At 35.9% G+C, this 12,617-nt stretch overlaps 1 long non-coding RNA gene across 1 annotated transcript in view; it reads right to left on the bottom strand.

The window, feature by feature from the left end:
- Positions 1-12,617, bottom strand: part of LOC127493120 (uncharacterized) — a 385,519-nt gene that overhangs the window by 284,171 nt on the left and 88,731 nt on the right. Inside the window, exon 2 of the long non-coding RNA XR_011388476.1 lies at positions 6,775-10,115. This is a non-coding gene — a long non-coding RNA (uncharacterized lncRNA). The remainder of the gene's footprint in view (positions 1-6,774; positions 10,116-12,617) is intronic.

Raw genomic sequence — 12,617 nt, 5'->3', positions numbered from 1 at the left:
CCAACGGCAAAGGAAGACCTTTCTCTCTGTCTCTCTCTCTCACTGTCCACTCTGCCTGTCAAAAAAAAAAAAAAAAAAAAAAAAAAAAAAAAAAAAAAAAAAAAAGAACCGGGTATCCTGTGCTCCTGTGCTGGAAAAAGGAAAAGCGTTCTGGTTCGACCCGCATCAATTCCAAGACTTGCTGTTCCACTCACGAGTTGAATAAATCACATAGAAAACAGATGCTAAATTTCCTCATCTGTAACTTGAGGATAATAATAGTTCTTGAGAATGTTACAAATTCGTAGTTGTGTAAACTATCTAAAGTGTGGAGTCCAACGCCTAGAACATGGTTGAACTGAAAGAGCGGCACGGTGAGGTTTGAACAAGATTCACGTTTCAGAAGTAGGGAAGTAGGTGAAAAGGAAAGAGAGGAATTCCTCCACCTACATTTAAGTTCTCAGCAACTATGGTGCTTTCCCAACGGAACACATTGTTAACAATCTACATGGTTTTAAAATCATGCTTCCAAATAACACATGAATCACAGAAGAACTTATAAAGGAACGTTAAAATTAGAAGCAAATTATCAATACAGTTAAAACTTCACAAGGCAGTGAAAGCAATAATTTGAGTACATTTTTTACTTCATGATTTATATTAGAAAACATAATGGTGAAAATGATTTAAGCATCAAATTTAGAAAGCAGGGTGCATTACTGTATGAAATATCAACAAAATAAAAGCAGGGGAACAAAATCCAAGAATAGATTACTAAAATAGAATGCAGGATCTATGTAAAAGAATGGCCCCAGTTCTTTGATATCCGTCTCTCTGAGAAGAAGAAACTATTTCTACTGCCCTTGAATCTGTTCTGTGTCTACTTTGACCACACCTATGGCAAAAGTGGTGCTTTACAACTACTGGGTCTAGCCTGTAAGATTCACAACTTCTATTTTCTCTCTCTTGGAATGTTGTTGGATCCCTGGCTTCAGTGTAGAAGTCTGACCACCCTGCTGGAGAAGCCCTGTGTTAAGTGTGCAGTGGGTGCAACCCAGCTGAGCGCAGTCTGTAGCTGTCTTTACCCAGGCACCAGCGTGTTAGTGAAATTGTCTTCTACTCTCCAGATCAGAGCAGCCACTGCCTGAATGAGACCTGGTAAACCTGGTCAATACTACTTGGAACAAAAAAAAAAAAAAACTCAAACTAACTAAATTCCTGACCCACAAAATCATGAGACATAATGAATGGTGGTTATTTTAACCCACTAAATGTTGAAGGTACTTCATCAGGCAGTAAATTATTTACAATAGTAAACAAATCCAAAAGTAGTTCTCCAGAAAGACTGATAACATTTCTCTCCCACCTCTAGTGGTATTGTTAAAACCACAAAACATTATGAAAAAATATGTCAGACATTTAAAATAGAAAACTAATAAATTTTTAAAGACAAAATAAATTTCTAGAAGAACTATAATTTATGAAACAAAACTAAATAGAAAAATTAAATAGATCTAAACTATTAAATTCAATCAGCAATTTAAATAATTTTCCAGCACTCTACATAGCAAACAAGAAAAAATAAAAGTTCACACTGATTTATGCCATAATTTCATAATTCAAGGATTTTATACCATGATTCAAGGGTCTATAACCCTCTAAAACAAACAATAACAATAGCCCACACAGTTTTACAAGCAGTTCTATCTACCACACAACTAGGAGGAAACAACACATAAAAATTAATCTTACAGAAAACGGGAAAGGAAGGAATGCTCTAAACTCATTCTTTAAGGCAAATATGATCCTTATATCAAAAATAGTGCAAAAAGGAACGATCTCCCTGAGGACAACAGATGTAAAAGCCCTGAATAAAGTATCATTAAGCTCAACATAGTAAGGAACAAAATGATGCTTTCAGCACGACACTGAGTTTATGTCAATAATTCACTTCATTAATAGCTTAAGAATTAATAGCTTCATTAATAGATTAAGGGCCAGCATTGTGTCACAACAGGTTAAACTGGCCCTTGCAATACACTATCCCATATTTGAGTGCCAATTTAAGGTTGCTGGTTGTACTGGGAAGGCCACAGAGGACAGCCCAAGTATTGGGCCTCTACTACCCATGTGGAAGACCAGCATGGAGTTCTTGACTCCTGGCTTCTATCTGGCCTACCCTGGCTATTGCAGCCATTTGGGGGAGTGAACCAGCAGATAGATAATCTGTCTCTCCGTGTCTCTCTGTCACTTTACCTGTTAAATAAGTAAATAAATAAACTTTTTTAAAGTAATAAATCACCTTTCTAGGTGCATAAAAAGCATTTATTTGATAAATCTAATAATGCCTCCTGAAAAGATAAGGTAAAAAACTGTTATTTATCAATGAAAGAAACACTACACAGCAATTAGAATGAATTAATCTCAAACAGATAAAACAAAGATAAAAATTGTTGTCCTGGATAAAAACAGCAAGTCAAGAAAACAAAACAATACCACACTCCCTTTTTTATGTCCATTGAGAAAAGGATAAAATGTCTAATTTATAAAATTATTACAGATAGGAATCTAAAATATTTAAACAAGTTAATAAGTAAAACAGTGTGATACTGATACTAGACATGGAAAAGAATTTTTAAAACTGTATATAAACTGTGAGGGTATGAGAAGGTGGCAAAAAATAAAACTCTTGGGGAATAATTCAAATGAAGTTTTTTTGTATCTTAAATCTTCAAGTCATAATAAATTTCAGAAAACATCAACAATTAAAAATGAATTTATATTTGAAAAATATAGCAAATATTTACATGCTGTCTTAGAGGCCTAACACCAAAAGCAGAAACTGTAAAAGAGGTTATATATGCTGTGCATACAAAAATGAAATGTAACACAAAACAAATGAAAATTACAGATACAGGACAAATGGCCAAGGAGAACACTAATTAGCATGGTAATATAAAAGTAACTTTTGTAAATTGGTAAGAAACAGACATACCCACCTAGCAAGTAATTAATCAGATTACACAATTAGAAAATAAATTTGAATTGAATTGATATGAAAAGCTGTTCAAAATCACAAAATCCCAAATAAAAATATTCTTAAAGTACTATTTTTCCCCAGCAGTAGTATGTCATGATTAAAAATTATAGTAATAGCCAGCAGTAGTATGCAAGTGGGAAAATGAGTCTCATTTTTATGGTATTATCAATTGATATATTTTTAGGAGTAGGTTTAGCAAACATTTACTAAAACCCTTAAAACAAGTTATATCCTTTAACATAATCATCCCATTACTAAAATTTTAAATCTGAAAATAACTGAATATATGTAAATTAAGACTCAATAATTTGAACAATATGGTTTATAATTAAATCAAAAAATCAAATGTTTAAGGTTATATCCATATAAGAATGTGACATGTATATATATAGTATATATGTCTTAACTTACATATGTTATACCCACTAGAATTTGGAATTGACTAAGGTCTAAGAATAGAAAAATGATTACATTATGATATACTCATACAACAGAAATTTACGTAACAAATTCAGATAAATCTCTAATTATAAACATAGAAACGCCTAGGCCTAGAAGAATTTGGTATTTGGGAATTTTTTGAATTGTGGAAGAAATACATATTGAAAGAGACTGGGGATAGAATCCAAGTCAAAAAATGAAATTCACTTATATTTCATATACACATCATATACATAGCCATCAGTTTATTTTATAAAGTATTTTTGGTGAACATGCATTTTGATTGTGACCTGACACACGGGGTCAGCATAGAATTTACCACTTGTGACATCATATTAACACTCAAAATGTTTCAGATTTTGGAGCCTTTCAAATTTCAAATTGTCAGAGGAAACATACTCAATAATTATAAGAGTAAGTTACAAAGCAATGTGTAGTACATGCCTCCAGCTTTTGAAAATTAAGTTTGAGAGTCTGACATCTTGGCGCACCAGGTAAGCTGCAGCCTGCAATGCCAGCATCTACTAAGAGTGCCAGGTTAGTCCTGGATGCTCCCTTCTGATCCAGCTCCCTGCTAATGCATCTGGGGAAGCAGCAGCAGATGGCCCATGTACTTGGGTATCTACCACCCATATGGGAGACAGATGGAGTTCCACAACCCTGACTTCTGCCTGGCCCAGCCCCATCCCTTGAAGGCATTAGGGGAATGAACCAGCAAATGGAAAATCTATCTCTCACTCTCTATAGTGCTGCCTTTCAAATAAATAAAAAATATATATTTTTTTAAAAAAGAGAATGTTTGAGCCTACATATAAACTTAAAAATTTTGAGAAAAGGATTATCTTGATGATGAAATTATCCTTTTATTTTTATTTTTGCTTAACTATTCTACTTAATGAGTCACAATAAACATAAATTACTTGTGTGAGGAATAAAGACAGTGAGAACAAGAAGGGAGAGATAAGTGAAACAGAGAGAAGACAGGATAAATACCATTTTTCAAAGTAACACCTTCACTACAAAATGCTTTTGGGCTAAATCTATTGTCTCATTGTCTCTGATTATTCCCTTTCATAGAATTCTCTCAGCTCTTATGGATACATACTTTTAACAAAATTACCATGTACTTGATTTTTTTCTAGGTATCTTCCCAGTAATATGAACCCATCAAAGATTTATAAATTTTATTTTTAGTGCTTCTGTATACTAGAAAGCTGAGAGACAGAGAGAAGGATTTCAAAATGTTGACAAATGTAATTGAATAACTTAACAGCCAAGTTGAATATGTCATCAAAAAATGTTGCCAAGGAACAGATCTTGAGAGATGGGATTCTGGACGGGAAGCATCAGGAAGGATCAAGATAGTGTGACGAGACAGAACACGTGTATGGCTGAGGATGGAGTCTTCTACCAGTTAACTTTGGGAAAGTTATGTAACACATACCTTTGATGAACTGAAATCTCCTCTATGGGTATAACTCCTTGACAGTCATGATTTGGCAGTGTATGCTTAGTCTCTTCCATTAAGAAGGATTGTATTTTGGAAAATGTGGAATTTTACACAAGGAAAATGTTTAGGACATAGTCAATAATGCACTCTTGGCTTTTAAAAAAAAGCATGGATAGGGCCGGCGCTGTGGCTCAATAGGCTAATCCTCCACCTTGCGGCGCCAGCACACCAGGTTCTAGTCCCGGTCGGGGCGCCGGATTCTGTCCCGGTTGCCCCTCTTCCAGGCCAGCTCTCTGCTATGGCCAGGGAGTGCAGTGGAGGATGGCCCAGGTGCTTGGGCCCTGCACCCCATAGGAGACCAGGAAAAGCACCTGGATCCTGGCTCCTGCCATCGGATCAGTGCGGTGCGCCAGCTGCAGCGGCGGCCATTGGAGGGTGAACCAACGGCAAAGGAAGACCTTTCTCTCTCTGTCTCTCTCTCTCACTGTCCACTCTGTCAAAAAAAAAAAAAAAAAAAAAAAAAAAAAAAAAAAAAAAGCATGGATGGAGACCAACCTGCTCTTTCACAAACTTTTACTGTACCTATTTAGGATCTGTTCATGCTAGTAAAGTTAATAAAAGTTAATTGAAGTCATACAAAATGCAAGGAAGCTTTTTGGCACTTTAAAAAAATCATATTAGCTAATTGGATAGTCATGATGCATAAAATCAAATAGTTAACTTGCCTTCACACATACACACAAATATACTATAAAATATTGCATACTAAACTATGTTTCTGAAACATTTTGCAAGATTTTGAGATTCATACAAATGCTTGTGTTGCATTATGATGGACACCTGAGTTATCAAAAACATGCCTACAACATCTCCTTTTAACAGTTATCTAAATAATTCCTAATAATTGATAAATCATGTTTTCATGATGGCTACTCCACATGTAATTAAGCTAATGATATTTATAGCAAGTTAAATTTGTACTGACAATTTGGACTGCCTGAAGCACATGGTTAGAAGGGGTAGAAAGGGTCATAGTTCTCTTGATAAAGATGTTCAACCTTGTTACCTCAGATGAAATAAAAGCTATATCCTTTTTTAGCCAAGATGCTGGTAAGACAGTTGATTACTTTAAGCACCTTTTGAAATTCCAAAATATCCACATTTCAGTTCTGAAATTTAGTGTAGAGTAAAAAGCTAGACCAATGGAAATAATGAACAGGTTACAGGCTCCAACTGAAAGGCTATCCTTTCTGAAAAAGGATAGCATCATGATTCTTAAAAATTTCAACTGAAATTAGCAAGGCCATTTGTTTTCTAAGAGGATCAGCATTTGCCTGGTAAAATTAAGAAACATTTACCATTTCATGTACACAGTTTAAGCATGAGAAGCTTCATATCCAATATCAGATACAGATTAATCTTTTATTTCTCCATCTGAATACATAAAAACATCTTTAGATAAAGCTATACAGATAGTGACATATTTATGTAAAAACAATATTCTCACAAAAATTAATAACAGGAATCAATATTTTCCTTTACCCACTGTCTCAAAAAATAAAAATCGAGCTAGATGCTTTTTATTTCAAAGTGTCCTCATAATCTTTGTGAGCTAGCTAAATACCTACTACAAGGCATTAGTAATCCTTTTCTTTCCAAGTTATTTTAAGGGTGTTTTAGCTTTACTGAGCTATCTACAAAATGCAAAACATTAGATATCCTGAGTTTGTCTCTGCTATGACCATCCCAGAAATAGGAGATTTCTTGCTTCAAACCCCTGTGCACACATGTAAACACAATTACTCAAAACAAGGCAACAAGTGAGAGGTAGGGTTAAAATAAGCACTCAGGCAATCTGACTCACAATCCAGGATTCAACCCCCTATAACTTGCTGTTTTCCTTTGTCCTCTTTGCTGTGAACCAAGATACTTGCTCTTTAGCAGGGTGTTTCTGCTGCAAATCCAGTTGCTACTGCATTATGCAATGAAGTCAGAAGCCTGGGCTTGTGACATCAATATAGGTTGCTATGGTTACTCTTTCCATAAGTATTACAGGTTCAGTGTAGGCTCAAAAAAGGGACTTCAGAGCAGCAAAATAACTGACATTATTCAGTCTAAATTTCAACAATACTGGGCAAAAATGTTATGGTTCCTATAATAATTTTATATTTGGTTTAAAACATTACTGAGATATTTTTCTAACATATTTATTTTTTTCAAAAAATGAAAAATCCTCAACAGAAGTTTCAGTACCTCTGACCTGAAACACATATCCATATGACCCACACAGGAGAGTGCTCACTGTAACATAAGTATTATTTTGTATATTTTGTCATTCCGTAAGTAAAGTAATGCTATGTATTATCTATAGTCATAAATTAATGACAGTTTGGCTTTCCCGTTACAAGAATTAAAAAACGGTCTCAGAGTCGCATACATAAAGAAGTGTTAGATGGGAAGTCTATTTTTAACATGGCAATGATAAAGATTGACTTTTGATTGCACAAGTACATCTTTGTTTCTAGACTATTATAACCTCTACCTTCAGGGGTGAGGAAGGTCTGGACCACAGACTATGAAGTCATTTGGTCTGGCTCACCCAAAGCAACTGCAGGTGAGACTTGAAATCCAATACATCTATACCAGGCTAATTTTTAAGCTGATAATTTTACATGGTCGCTGAATGATGTTATAAACATTCAAAGGGCCCTTGGCAGAAAAACAGTTCCCAACACCTGAATGGTCAAAAGCACTACCCTGTGCAGGAGATGGTTAGAAATATTCTTTGGCCTTCACATTTTTTTAACCTGAATTTGAATTACATTGCTTAATAATTACAGATTGAATCCCTTTCTTCCATAGCTCCATTATTTTCATCATCTACATCCTCAACAGGAGGATCTTTGCTCAGTCTCGCAAACATGCTGGAGTTAGATGTTCAAGTTGCGGTGTTTTGGGCATTAGGCATAAGTTGAATAGGACATAGTCCCTTGCATGAGAGGATCTTTGCTCAGTCTCGCAAACATGCTGGAGTTAGATGTTCAAGTTGCGGTGTTTTGGGCATTAGGCATAAGTTGAATAGGACATAGTCCCTTGCATGAAAGCTCATACATGAAGAGTTAATAATTATAGCAGAAATAGCACAAACAACAAAAAAACTTACTGAGTACTTGCAATATGCCAGATAGCATGCTAAACATTTAAACAAATTATACCTCATTTAATCCTCACAACAATACAGTGAAGTAGATAGGTACATTTAACAGTCAAGAAAACTGAATCTCAGAGGGATACGTGACTTATCTGAAGTTACACAGTTAGTCTGGCACACAGCTGTTATTTGAACTTATTTTTATGATGCTTCAACAGAAATTAAAAATAATTCCCTGTTTCTCATTGTGGTAGAAACTACAAATTGCAACATAACCCTACTGAGCAAGAATTCCATGACATACAAGAGTATTTCAAAATGTTCATGCAGGGAGAAGCATTTTGGCTAGTGAATAAGATGCCAGTTAGAACCCCTGTGCCCTACATTGTAATATCTGAGTTTGATTCCTGGCTCCTGATCCCAGCTTGCTGCGAATGCAGGTACTTAAAAGGTCTTCAAATTAAACTGGCATGTTGTCTATAATGAGATAAGGACATTGCAGCAATGTCCAGAAAGAATTTCTGTATTTCCTAATTCTGTCCCCAAAATACTACCTTTTACTCCACCTCAAAATCTATTGCCTCATTTTCTTCATCCGATCTGGCTCTGGGTTATATCCATTCTACGAAATTTTCCTTCCTCTTTCATGTATCTTCTTTCTGCCTCTCTGTACTACTAACCACATCTGAGCCCTTATCAGTTCATGACTCAAGTGTTTCTACAGCTCAGTCATGACTTCCTCCTTTTTCTACCCTAAGATACCCTAGAGCAGATCACAACAGACCCACGTCCTACAATACTTAAAATATTATCTTGATGACATTGCAACTCCCTCTTCACCCAAATACTTGTAGCCACTCTCCTTGCTGGAAAATTGAAATCTAACTCCTTTGCCTAATGTTTGAAGCTTTTAAAAATCTGACCACAGTCGAAATGTTCAGTCTTAGCCTCCATCACTCCCTGCAGCAATCACCTCTCAAGCCAAATGGATGAATCACTAGTGTCTAAATGTGCACTTTAGTTTTCTATCTCTGTTTCTGTTCACGCTATGTCACCATTGGAATTGCCCACCCCTCCTTCCCATCTCCACTTACATTTTAGAATTCTAAAGTGAGTATGAATTATTGATTACAGTTATACTGTCCTATTTTGTTTGTTTATCTGTTTTTATGGTGTGTAGATTTGCTTTATCTCCCCAGCTAAACTGTAAGTTCCTGGAAAAAAAAGATTGTCTTCTGTGTATGCCATGATATAAAACATATGGTGCTTAGTCATACTTGTTGATGCCAAGACAAAGACAGCTTATTCAGATAGCTGTAAGACAAAATATTTGCATCACTACCATGTGGTTATTGCTTCCTTTGGACATTACAGATTTACATCCTTGCATTTGTTTCACTAAAAGCCCTGGTAGGAATAAAATATATAAGATTTCACTACTTGACTACATAGAGAAATGTATTTGATACATTTACTTATATATAAATGACTTTCAAGAGGACCTTTCAAGCAAAGAGATTTTAATAACTAAAAACATGTACTTGTTTATACTAGTAAAGATTCTTCCAGTTTCAAAGAAATCTTCTAATTAGTTTAAAAAATAAAATGGAATTCAATGACTCATGTAAATGGGAAGTCTTTGGGTAGATCTGGCTTAAGTCACAACTGCAGCCATAGAATTTAATATGATTAAAAAGTTTCACTCCTTTTTTTCTGAGGGTTCACCTGATTCTCTATAGCTGAAGGCCAGCCTTCCTGTGAGAAAGACAAAGCTACCTACAATTTCAGGTTCATATGACATCAAATCAGCAATCTCAATTTAATAATCTCATTCTCCATCTCTGCCTCCCTACATCTCCCTCTCCTTCTCCTTCCCTCCCTCTCCCTTCTCTCCCCTTCTGTCACCATAGGGAAATCTCAAAGAAGGAAGGAAGGCTGTTAGATGCAGAACACATCTTAGATCTATCTTAGAATAGTCACTATGCCAAAAAGAAGGGAACCTGTGAATAATACAGCCATACCTTGCTTGGCTATGCCTCCAAGTCCACACGGAACTGTGGAAAGATAAAGATCAGATACTTTCAAAAAGTTCATCTGGGTTGACTTTAAATTCTGAGACATTGGTTCAAACATTCATCCCCAAATACTTACTGTGTTTGTGTCAGGCATTCCATTAGGTGCTATGGGTAATATGATAAACACCATTTATTAAATACTCATCATATGACAGGAATTGCCCTAATCCCTTTCAGATATCACTGCTTTTACTTCTCAAAAGAGGAGTAAATGAAATGCATACTAATATTTGTATTAATATTCCCATTTTGAAGATGAGGGCACTGAGACCGACATGTTAAATAATCTGCCCAAGAAAATGCTGGATTTAGCTTCTTTACAAGTTGGTCTAAACTCAAAGTGTGAATTTTTTAAGAAAATGTTACAGTGAGCATTTTTCAAATATTTTTCATGTATGTCAAGGAATACATTCAGTATAAATTGCCAACAAACCTATGTTCTTGAGTTTTAGTTGGCCTCACCCTATCTCAGCTTCTCGCCTAATGTAAATCCTAGCATTATCCTCTCCCAATTCATCTTGCAGACCAAAGTCCTCCATAAAATCTTCTGTGTGAGAGAAGAATGAATTGGCAGGACCAAGGGAAGGAAGCTGATTTTGGCCTGGTATAGACTTTTGGTTTTACATAGCAAAAATAAAACTTTAGTGATAGTGTTACATGTTAAAATGAATCACCCCAAATAGATAAGTTGATGTCTGAAATTCCAGCACCTAAGTATGCAACCAAATTTTGAAACATGTATTTATAGGAGTAATCAAGTTAAAATAATGTCATTAGGATTGGTTCTAATCCAGTGTAATTGGTATCTCTGTAAAATGGGGAAATTTGGATGCAGTGACTGAGAGATGACCCTGTGAAGAGATATAGGAAGAAGATCACATGAACATGAAGGCAGAGATGAGGGTGATTCATCTACAAGGCAAGGAACATCAAAGATTGCAGCAAACCACTAGAAGCTGGAAAAGTGATCTGGAACAAACTCACTCTCATAGTGCTAAGAAGGAACCAGCCCTGCCAGCACCTTGATCTCACATTTATAGCCTCCAGAACTGTGAGATAGTAAATTCCTGTTATTTAAGTCAACTTGTTACGGCAGTCCGGGTCACCTAATACAAAGGTCTTCAGGAAACCTTATGACAAATCTAAGCATTTTGCTAGTGAACATGGCAATTCACAATACTTTCTTTCATGGAGTGGCTCACCATGAGAACAGCTAGATGATATGACTTATAGCTGTGATTTTATGGTCCCACAGGAAAACTTGCAAATAATTTTATATATTAGAAATTACAACATCTGTTTCCTAATAACTTGTCATCTTTTGCTAAAAAATTAAATTTCTTTTTTTTGAAGTAATGCTTTTCTTTTTTGCCAGTAATATGACACCGGATGAATAAATGATCATTTAAATTTTTTTGAGCTGGGATTCTAAGTACATCTAGATACTCAGAATGTATTTTTTTATTTGGTTCAGCTTTTATTTATTTATTTAACTTTTATTTAATAAATATAAATTTCCAAAGTACAGCTTTTGGATTACAGTGGCTTTTTCCCCCCTATAACTTCCCTCTCACCCTCAACCCTCCCATCTCCTGCTCCCTCTCCCATCCCATTCACATCAAGATTCATTTTCAGAATGTAGGTTAAATTCACATTAAAAATTCTCAAATACCAAGAAAATATTTTAACAACAATATAATTCCTCAGATTTTAAAGGGTTTGATGGAAAGTGCCTTATTTGAGATTTTGTAAAGAAGGCAAAAACATGGAAAAACATGGCATGGATCATAGTTGGGACCTATTTGAATAGGTACATCACCAAAGAATGTATGAATTAAAGGGTTTGTTTGTTTGTTTGTTTGTGTGTTTTTAGATTTCATTTCTTTGAGAGATAGAGTTGAGTTACAGGCAAAAAGAGAGACAGCGAGAAAGGTCTTCTTTCTACTGGTTCACTCCGCAAATGGCTGCAATGGCAGGAGCTGGGCAGATCAAAAGCCAGAAGTCAGGAGCTTCTTCCAGGTCTCCCACGCTAGTGCAGGGGCCCAAGCACTTGAGCCATCTTCCACTGCTGTCCGAGGCCATCAGCAGAGAGCTGGCTCAGAAGAGGAGCAGCCGGGACATGACCAGTGCCCATATGGGACACCAGTGCTGCAGGCAGAGGCTTAACCTACTATGCCACAGCACTAGCCCCTACAACTAAAGCTTTAAACACATTCTTGAAAAAACTGACAATGTGAATAAAATGTATTAATGTTGAACATCGCAGTCCCTTTAAGAAAAAAAAAAAGTCATAAACAAATGTGCCCTTCTGTTCCAGGGCTGGTAGAACTCCAGGGATGTTCTGAGCCAGCAGACTAGTCACTACTATGCACCCTGTGTGAGAACAGCGTGAGTTTTAACAGAACCTAACAGCCACTGAACCTGCTCCTGGACATACCATGCTTCCTCTTTCTTTCCTCCTCCCCCTTCCTTCTTCTCTTC

The sequence above is a fragment of the Oryctolagus cuniculus genome, chromosome 5 (assembly GCF_964237555.1).
Source record: "Oryctolagus cuniculus chromosome 5, mOryCun1.1, whole genome shotgun sequence".
Taxonomy (NCBI): Eukaryota; Metazoa; Chordata; class Mammalia; order Lagomorpha; family Leporidae; genus Oryctolagus; species Oryctolagus cuniculus.
Note: the sequence above shows the minus strand (reverse complement) of the source record. Positions and strands in the feature narration are given on the sequence as shown.